The sequence below is a fragment of the Euprymna scolopes genome, unplaced genomic scaffold, assembly GCF_053919585.1.
Source record: "Euprymna scolopes isolate OS-2025 unplaced genomic scaffold, ASM5391958v1 sca410, whole genome shotgun sequence".
Classification (NCBI taxonomy): Eukaryota; Metazoa; Mollusca; class Cephalopoda; order Sepiida; family Sepiolidae; genus Euprymna; species Euprymna scolopes.
The window spans coordinates 12,501-22,500 of NW_027633448.1; the positions used below are offsets into that span (position 1 = coordinate 12,501).

Here is a 10,000-nt window from a genome sequence, read left to right on the forward strand (position 1 = left end):
CTTTCGGGAAGACTTTCGCCCGCGTCTTAGGACCGACTGACCCGTGCTCGACCGCCGTTGGCACGGAACCCTTCTCCACTTCGGTCTTCGAAGGTCTCGTTCGAATATTTGCTACTACCACCGAGATCTGCACCCGCGGTCGGCTCCACCCGGGCTCGCGCCCTAGGCTTCCGTGCTCGCCGCGGCGCCCTCCTACTCGTCGCGGCATCGTTTCGGCGCGAAAGTTCATCGCTCCTCGCCGCGACGGTCCGGCATCGGTCCGTCGCTCCAGCGCCATCCATTTTCGGGGCCGGTCGATTCGGCAGGTGAGTTGTTACACACTCCTTAGCGGATTCCGACTTCCGTGGCCACCGTCCTGCTGTCTATATCGACCGACACCCTTTCGGGGATCTCATGGGCGTCGCGTTAGGCACCTTAGCCGGACGTTTGGTTCATCCCACAGCGCCAGTTCTGCTTACCAAAAGTGGCCCACTTGGCACTCGCATTCGAGGTGACCAACCGCCCAGCGAAGCGTGCTGGCGGCGGCGGCCGGATGGGTCGGCTCCGTCGTTCGGGAGAGTCGGCCCGTTCCACCCGTTCCGAGTTCGAGAGTAGGTCGAGGCCGTGAACGGCCCCGGGGCCTCCAATCGTTCGCTTTACCGGATGGAATTGCGACGATCGAGCGCCAGCTATCCTGAGGGAAACTTCGGAGGGAACCAGCTACTAGACGGCTCGATTGGTCTTTCGCCCCTACACCCGGTTCCGACGATCGATTTGCACGTCAGAGGCGCTTCGGACTTCCACCAGAGTTTCCTCTGGCTTCATCCCGACCGGGCGTGGATCGCCATCTTTCGGGTCCCTGGTCGCTCGCTACGCCAGAGTCGGCCGAGTCGTACTCGGAAAAAGGGGAAACCGACCCGGGGGTGATGCGCCCGCGCGCAGCGCCTAAACTCGACGACAAAATAGGACTAGTTCAAGCCGCGGGATCTCACCGATGGGCGGAAGGAGGATATGGAAGCTGGCGCCCGGCAATTCCCCTTTTTGGAAGATGCGCCGGTCCCCTCTCGGGGAGGAGGGAAAAACAACCGCACGTCAGCCACGAGCCTTCCCTCTCCTATCTCTCTCGGGAAGAGAGAAAAAAGGAAAAGTTGCGGGCACCGCAGCAGCGACGGCGGAAGGCCGAAAACGCCGCGCCGGCGGGATCGGGCACGGCTCGGAGGCGGGTGAGGCGAGGAGAAGACGACGGCACGAGACCGACGACACCCCCCGACGACCCCCGGACGACTTTGCCACGACACCTCTCCCGATCGACGCCCTCCTACACGCTCTCTCGCTTTCGCTTCGCCTTCGGGGTTAGTCAGAGGTGGCCCCTACGACTCGCGAACGGCCAGGACTCCTCGGTCCGTGTTTCAAGACGGGTCGGGTGGGTTGCCGATGCACGTCGCTGACCCGGGGTGGCGGGCGGCTCGAGTAAAAAAGCGTCGCCGAGCGACCTCTCCGGAAACGGAAACGGGCGCGGGCGGGGTTGCCCCCGACAAGAACCCGAAACGTCGGCGAGGTGCGTGACGGCGAGGCCGCGCCAGTCCTATCCCGCCTCTCATCGCGCACGCGCCCGAGACGGTGGGGCGCCTAAGGAGCGACACACAGAGTGCGTCGCCCGCACGCGACTTCCGGCGGGATCAAAACGGACCGGCTCGCCACGTGTAACGGATCGTGTCAGATTTCCTCCGTTCCCGGCAGAAAGGGGCAGTTACGTTCGCGGGCCCGACGGCCGGTGGCCCCCGACTTCACAAGGTGGGAAGACGGGGGTTTTCAGGGTGATGAAACGCCTGCCGCCTACGGAAAAAAACCCGCGTGTTCGACCTGCACGCCGGGAACGGGTCGCGACGACGGACCGGAGGGGAAGTGCGTCCGGTGCCGGCCGCGCGGAGGTCGCGCCGAAGCGCCCGCGCCATGATTACGCCGAGCGATGAGAAGGGGACGGGTGCAGCGGAGTCGCGCGCGGAGGGAGCAGGAGGAAAGAAGAAGCGGCGGCGACGGATGCGGCGGGTTAGGGCCCGGCGGCAGCAGCGATCGAGAGGACGAGTCCCCTCCGTCGCAGCCAACCGACGCAGCCACCTACCGACGCCGCGGTCGTCACCACGTTTCCCTTCCCGCTATCCACGCGGCCCGTCTCCTTCGTCGGCGACGCGGGCACAAAAGCTGGCCCGCGGAGAACGAGTTCCCCGCGGACACGACGAACGACGACCTGTGCCGCGACGGCCTCTCTTTCAAGAACACACATCGAGTTTGGGCTCGAGCCTAGGCAGCACCGGACTGAGTCCCCCCGCGATCGCGGTGAGCGGTCCCACCCGTTTACCCCTGGGCGGTTTCACGTTCTCTTGAACTCTCTCTCCAAAGTTCTTTTCAACTTTCCCTCACGGTACTTGTCGACTATCGGACTCGTCCCGGTATTTAGCCTTGGATGGAGCTTACCACCCGATTTGGGCTGCGTTCCCAAGCAACCCGACTCTCGGATCGAAGGCCGTCGCTCGCCGTCCGCACCGAATGGGCCTGGCACCCGCCGCGGGCGGCCCCGATCGAGGGAACTCCGAACTATGCGAGACGAAAACGAACGGCTGCCTTCGACCCATGCGCCACACGTCCCGAAGCCTTTAACTTGCGACGGGATTCGGCGTTGGGCTTCTCCCGGTTCACTCGCCGTTACTAAGGGAATCCCGGTTGGTTTCTTTTCCTCCGCTTAGCGATATGCTTAAGTTCAGCGGGTCGTCTCGTCCGAGCCGAGGGCGGCGGTTTTTAGTAGAGTGTGGTGTTTGGAGGAGAGGAATCTCGATCGGTACCCTCCGTGTGACGACGGCTGGCCGATATAGCGCCCGTCCGACCGAAAATGAAGAAGCCAACAATTAAAAAAAAAGCGTGGGTCCTCCCCATCCGACGTTGCCTACGACGCGGCCACCTTTTACGGTGCGACGGCCGTGCTCGTCGCGCTGCTCGAGGCGTCGCTGAGAGACACCTTCATGAGGCAGAGAGCGAGACGAGCAGGCGGCGCTTACGTCGGCAGTCGGTTAGGTCGGTGCTTTTTTTTTTGTTTTGTTCTCCCTTCGGCTGCTTTCGGACAGACTCCTCCTGCTCCTCCTCCACAGTGTTTCTTCACGCGGTCGAAAAGGGAAAAGACTCCGCGGTCTGCCAGCGGGAGACGAAGGAGGAGGCCGGAGAGGGTTTTAAAAAAAAAAAAGACATTGAAAGGAGTCAATTCTTTTTTTATTTTTCTTCCCCCTCGTCACTCGCTCCTGCGACGTCCCGGTTACCACCGTGCCGAGGACCGGGCGGGCACGGGGACGGCAAGATGTCGTTTCGTTAACGGAGAAAGACATGTAACGTTCCGCCTCTCGACCGGACGTGGCCCCGAGCCAAGGGATCTCGGGGCCGCAATGTGCGTTCGAGGTGTCGATGTTCACTGAGTCCTGCAATTCGCATCAGTTCTCGCGGCTGGCCGCGCTCTTCATCGACGGACGAGCCGAGTGATCCCCCGTCCAGGGTTCAGCACTTGGGTTTTTTATATTAGTTTTTGTTTATATAGATTTAGTAGTGTGCGAGGAGGTCTGTGCGAGGAGGCGTGACGGCATTGCAATGTCGCGAGTAGTTTGTTTTTAGCTAGCGGCGGTGGCACAGCGGCTGCAAAAAAACAAAAAACGATAAAGCGGCGACAAGGCAAAGAAGAAGCGGCCATCACTTGCGGTGGGCGAAAAAACAAACAGGTGGTAAGACGCGGAAGCAAGCAAGAAGAGCTGGGGCTTTAAAAACCTCCGCGTCACCACAAATCTATCTCTCGCTCCGCCTTTTATAGGTTTGTTTGCGCGCATTCGAGGCGTTGACGCCGACAGACAGAGGAGGTAGGCCGGAAAACAACAAACCAGTCTCGAACGGGAAAACGGTAATGATCCTTCCGCAGGTTCACCTACGGAAACCTTGTTACGACTTTTACTTCCTCTAAACGATCGGGTTCGGTCGTCTTCTCCAGGCATCGAACGCCGAGGCGTAGATGCACGAGTGTCGTGACGGACACGTCGCGCACTGCCCGGCGGCGTCGTCGGCCAGATCCGAGGACCTCACCGGACCGTTCGATCGGTAGTAGCGACGGGCGGTGTGTACAAAGGGCAGGGACGTGATCGACGCGGGCTGTTGACCCGCGCCTACCGGGAATTCCTCGTTCACGGGGTTGGTTACAGGCCCCGATCCCTATCACGGGAGGTGGTTCAGAGGTTTCCCAACCCTCTCGGGCCGGGCGAAGTCCCCGCTGATACCTCCAGTGTAGCGCGCGTGCGGCCCCGGACATCTAAGGGCATCACAGACCTGTTATCGCTCCGCCTCGTGTGGCTTTCTGCCACCCGTCCCTCTAAGAAGTGCGTGAGAAAACCGACCCGGACCCGAGCGCCACGGAGGACGCCGAGCCCGCCGTAAAAATCACTGACATCGCGCACTAGTTAGCAAGGCCGGAGTCTCGTTCGTTATCGGAATCAACCAGACGGATCGCTCCACCAACTAAGAACGGCCATGCACCACCACCCACCGAATCGAGAAAGAGCTATCGATCTGTCAATCCTACCGGTGTCCGGACCGGGTGAGTTTTCCCGTGTTGAGTCAAATTAAGCCGCAGGCTCCACTCCTGGTGGTGCCCTTCCGTCAATTCCTTTAAGTTTCAGCTTTGCAACCATACTCCCCCCGGAACCGAACTCTGGTTTCCCGCAGGCTACCCGCCGGGTCATGGAAGCGAACGCCGGCGGATCGCCGGTCGGCATCGTTTACGGTCGGAACTACGACGGTATCTGATCGTCTTCGAACCTCCGACTTTCGCTCTTGATCGAGGAAAACGTGCTTGCCACACGCCATCGCTGCAGTTCGTCTTGCGACGATCCAAGAATTTCACCTCTAACGTCGCAATACGAGTGGCCCCGACCGCTCCCTTCGATCATTGCCTCGCCGTAGACGGAGACCGACAGACGTAGACGAGGCCTCTTCCATCATTCCATGCTTATCGTATGCAAGCTTGAACAGCCCGCTCTGAGCACTCTAATTTTTTCAAAGTGAACGTACCGGCCGCCGCGGACACTCGGTTAAGAGCACCCTTGGAGGAGAAACCGCCGACCGCAACACGCGCGCAGACAAGACACGAAGCAGGGACTCGGAGCGGACCGGGGGGTTCAAAAAAAAAGAGGAACGCGCGGAAAGGGAGAGGGAGAGAAGCGCGGGGGTCAGAGTGCGGGGATGCGAATGAACACACCCAAACACACACACGTAGCACCCCCCCGTTAGACTACTCCCGGAACCGAACCGACGACCACTTGTTTTTTTTTTTCCCGGATCCCGATCACGACCTCCTCGTCCACCTCGCCGGCAGGACCGCGTGGCGGGTATGCTAGCGGTTGACACCGGCGGAAAGGGCCGGGAATGCGAACGGACGACCAAAGTCAACGACGGACGATGGCGCCGCCGCCCCGGGGCCGCTTGCGCGACCACGAACCCGAGTTCGGACTACGAGCTTTTTAACCGCAACAACTTTAATATACGCTACCGGAGCTGAATTACCGCGGCTGCTGGCACCAGACTTGCCCTCCGGTTGGTCCTCGTTAACGGATTTGAAGTGTACTCATTCCGATCGCGGGGCCTCGACAGAGTCCCGCGTCGTTATTTTCGTCACTACCTCCCCGTGCCGGGAGTGGGTAATTTGCGCGCCTGCTGCCTTCCTTGGATGTGGTAGCCGTTTCGCATGCTCCCTCCTCCGGAATCGAACCCCGATTCCCCGTTACCCGTAGTAACCACGGTAGGCACTTAACCGACCGTCGACAGTTGATAGGGCGGACCCTCGAGAGACCCGTCGCCGGGCGTGAAAGCTCGTGCGATCGACCAGTGAGTTATCCAGAGTCACCAAAGCGGAGCGCGCCGCCCTATGAGCCCCGCCACCGAACGGACCCGCGAGCGGGAACGCCGACGACGGGAGGACGGAATGACGCGCATCGGTCTCAGTCTAATATGTAGCGCCGCGACCCGGAACGGCCGACGCGGGTGCCAGCGCGCGAGGCGTGGCGACGACGGCGCGCCGACCGATCGCGGCCTGTGTCACATGTATTAGCTCTAGAATTGCCACAGTTATCCATCGCCTCCGAGGAGGAATACGGTCCCGAGGATTAGGTCCGGTTCCTGAGCCATTCGCGGTTTCGCCCGTTCTAATGCGTGGCGTGAACTTACACTTGCATGGCTTAAGCTTTGAGACAAGCATATGACTACTGGCAGGATCAACCAGGTATCGTTGGAATTTGGGACTTTTGTTTCGACAGAACGACAGACCGACCGACCGACCGACCGACATAAGACAGACAACTACAACGACGGGCACGTGTTTATTTGTTTTTCGAGGAGGTTCGCCGTCAGTAGAAGCGCGCTGCCGCGCTGATGGCCTCTTTTTTGTTTCTCCCCTGACTTGGACCGAGACCGAGACTCAAAGAACGAAAGCGACCAACGTCGACAACAACAACGACAACGGCACCCTTGACAGCGATACATACGACAAACGACAAGCAGCACGACGGCAGTGCACACGGACATCGAGGGTCAAGGTGCAGACTGAACTCGCCGAGGTCGTCGTCATCGTGGTCGCCATCGATTCCGTCTCGTCGTCGTCGTCGTCAACGTCCACGTCACAGCCGGCCGAGAAGAGAGAACAGACGACAGCGTCGACAACAACAACATCGACAACGGCACCCTTGACAGCGATACATACGACAAACGACAAACAGCACGACGGCAGTGCACACGGACATCGGAGGTCAAGGTGCAGACTGGAATCGTCGAGGTCGTCGTCATCGTGGTCGCCATCGATGCCGTCTCGTCGTCGTCGTCGTCGTCTTCGTCGTCGTCGTCGTCATCAACGTACCAACCGACCGAGACGAGAGAGCAAGCAACAACGTCGACAACAACAACGACAACGGCACCCTTGACAGCGATACATACGACAAACGACAAACAGCACGACGGCAGTGCACACGGACATCGGAGGTCAAGGTGCAGACTGAACTCGTCGAGGTCGTCGTCATCGTGGTCGCCATCGATGCCGTCTCGTCGTCGTCGTCGTCTCCGTCGTCGTCGTCGTCGTCGCCAACGTCAACGTCAACATCACAGCCGTCATCGGGGAGGAGCTGGACCAGGGCAGCGGCGGCGTAAATTTTCCCGTCACCTTCGTCGTCGCCTTCGTCGACCGACCGACCGACCGGCGTCGTGTTCGTGCTCGGAAAACCGAGGAGAGACAACGTGCACATGGCGCGTTCTCGCAAGCGGCTCCTCGGTCCGATTTTTTTGGGCGGCTTTTTCGAGCTTTTTTTTTTTCTCACCCTTTCGTCCGTGCGACGGCGAACGTTAGGGGAAAAAAAAAAAAAAAAAAAACGACAACAACGCGGCGGACCGGGCGAACAACATCGTCGACACACACGACATTGACGACCGGTCCCCCTTTTCACAATCGCATCGAGATAAAAACGAACGAGTCCGATTCGAGCACCGAGTCGCGAGCGGGAGGACTGTCGGTGCAAGTATCGATCACTGACGTGAGCGCTTCGCCGGACAGAGGATGGCTCATCCGGCAGCCGTGCAAATCGACGGTATGGGAAGAACGAACAAGAAGAGCAACGACTTGATCGGCGGCTTGGGAACTGCGGACGGTGAAAACGGGTTAATCGACTGCGACCACGACTGCTCGATCGATCTTCTTTGGCGCTAACAAAGGTGGAGGTGGCGCAAGAAGGGACTAGCGCTATCACCGTCCACGTATCAGAAGATGCGGCGGCAGACGTCGACGCTTATGCGTTGTCGGACGAGAAGTCGCTGCAGCACGTGTACCGCGAGCGGGACGTCCAAGGTTTTGCCAGACGGAAAGAAATCGGGTGTCAGCGAACGTTCACACGGCTGTGAGATCGGACGCTGACAGGAGTAGGAGGCGGCAGGCAGGCGGCGGTTACGGCGGCGGCGCCTGCTGCTGCTCATCCTCCTGTTTGCTGCGGCGACTTCCAGGACGGGAGAGCATCGAACAACGTACGTATGGTTACAAGGGGATCAGGATCTACATAGTGCATCCCCCGCGGCTATTTTTGTTTGTTTGTTCGCTCGTTCGTTAATTCGTTCGTTCGTTCGTTCGTTCGTTACAATGTACGTTTTTCCGTTCGACGGCGGCAGAGAGCGGCGGCGTTTCTCCCTAATCCGGAGGATTTATCGGTCGCACAGCGATGGGTCGTTCGGCCGATCATCGAAAGATTCGCAGGTAGTGGTTGAATGGCAGAACGGCAGCAACAACAGCGGCGGCTGAGAGCGGCGAACGCTGAGGCGGAAGCAGAAGCTGCAGCAAACGTATCGGCTAAACATGGTGGACATAGATATGGCTGACGACGCGGGTACCACGACGACTATGGAACCAGGAAAAGGAGCCGTTAGTTGTTCCAACATATCGTTCGACACGTCGAGCAGCCCTAGGTCCACGGAGAAGCACACACACGTACCACGTATTATAACCTAACGACGATGAGCGGGCGCACGGTTGGCAGGAACGAAGGCGGCGGATCAAAACAAGTTGGAGCGCGGGGCGACAGCGATAACGGTGACAGCCCTAGGCGGCGGAGATGCCACTTTCTGACGCCTTTGCGACAAGCCCGTAGAGACGTTCCGGACCACCACGAGGCAAAGAGTCGCTGCTCCGACGAACCGACACACCAAAGTGTGCTTCCTACCGAACATGTTTTATAAAACTTTCAAACTGGAAAACCCCAGAAATGGTGTTGGTATTTGTCCAGACCCACCTCCGACACCTGAAAATGGTGGTCAAAAAAAACGTCGATTATACGAAGCGACATTTCTGGTCGGCGATTTTCCAGTTTTACGCCTACTGCCACATGGGGATGTCGGTAGGCGTCGCAAAGTGCCTTCTCGTAGGCTAGGCACACCAGGACTTTGTCATTTTTTTCCCCCTCGACATTCCTGGTCCGGTCTATTCCGATTTTACACCTACCGCCATGTGGGGGTGGCAGTAGGCGTCGAAAAGTGCCTTCTCGACCGCTAGCGACACCACTACTTTATCGAGCTCTGGAGGCCCGCACACCGACCCGGGGGCCGCGGAGTCGACCCCGGGGGCCTCCGCCTCTCGCCGCCGCTCACTTGGACGCCTTCCGCAACCTGTGGTCCCGCTCGGGGCCGCCGGGAGCCTCGCCGACCTGACCGGTGTCGGTAGGCGTCTGGAAGCGCCCGGCCGACCTGGACGAGGTCCCCCTGGCCCCCGGGGGACACCCCTTAGTTGGATGGGGGTGCTGTCCCGGGCACACATGCAACCCGCGGCCGCCTACCGACAGCCCCCGTCGCTCGATCGCTACTCCTTTCCAACATATGTCGGAGAAGCCGGGCGGTTGTGAAACCCCAGAAATGGTGTTGGTATTCGTCCAGACCCACCTCCGACACCTGAAAATGGTGGTCAAAAAAAACGTCGATTATACGAAGCGACATTTCTGGTCGGCGATTTTCCAGTTTTGCGCCTACCGCCATGTGGGGGTGGCAGTAGGCGTCGAAAAGTGCCTTCTCGACCGCTAGCGACACCACTACTTTATCGAGCTCTGGAGGCCCGCACACCGACCCGGGGGCCGCGGAGTCGACCCCGGGGGCCTCCGCCTCTCGCCGCCGCTCACTTGGACGCCTTCCGCAACCTGTGGTCCCGCTCGGGGCCGCCGGGAGCCTCGCCGACCTGACCGGTGTCGGTAGGCGTCTGGAAGCGCCCGGCCGACCTGGACGAGGTCCCCCTGGCCCCCGGGGGACACCCCTTAGTTGGATGGGGGTGCTGTCCCGGGCACACATGCAACCCGCGGCCGCCTACCGACAGCCCCCGTCGCTCGATCGCTACTCCTTTCCAACATATGTCGGAGAAGCCGGGCGGTTGTGAAACCCCAGAAATGGTGTTGGTATTCGTCCAGACCCACCTCCGACACCTGAAAAT

At 59.9% G+C, this 10,000-nt stretch overlaps 2 non-coding genes and 1 pseudogene across 2 annotated transcripts in view; all 3 read right to left on the reverse strand.

The window, feature by feature from the left end:
• The window catches only part of LOC145274693 (large subunit ribosomal RNA), a 5,720-nt gene extending 2,952 nt beyond the window's left edge, over nt 1–2,768 (reverse strand). The window contains exon 1 of the ribosomal RNA XR_013866881.1: nt 1–2,768. This exon is cut by the window's left edge and continues 2,952 nt beyond it. This is a non-coding gene — a ribosomal RNA (large subunit ribosomal RNA).
• Nucleotides 2,769–3,362: 594 nt separating this feature from the next.
• Nucleotides 3,363–3,520, reverse strand: LOC145274692 (5.8S ribosomal RNA). Its single transcript, XR_013866880.1, has one exon. It is a non-coding gene; the product is annotated as a 5.8S ribosomal RNA (ribosomal RNA).
• Nucleotides 3,521–3,914: 394 nt separating this feature from the next.
• Nucleotides 3,915–6,283, reverse strand: LOC145274697 (small subunit ribosomal RNA; annotated as a pseudogene).
• Nucleotides 6,284–10,000: the final 3,717 nt, after the last annotated feature.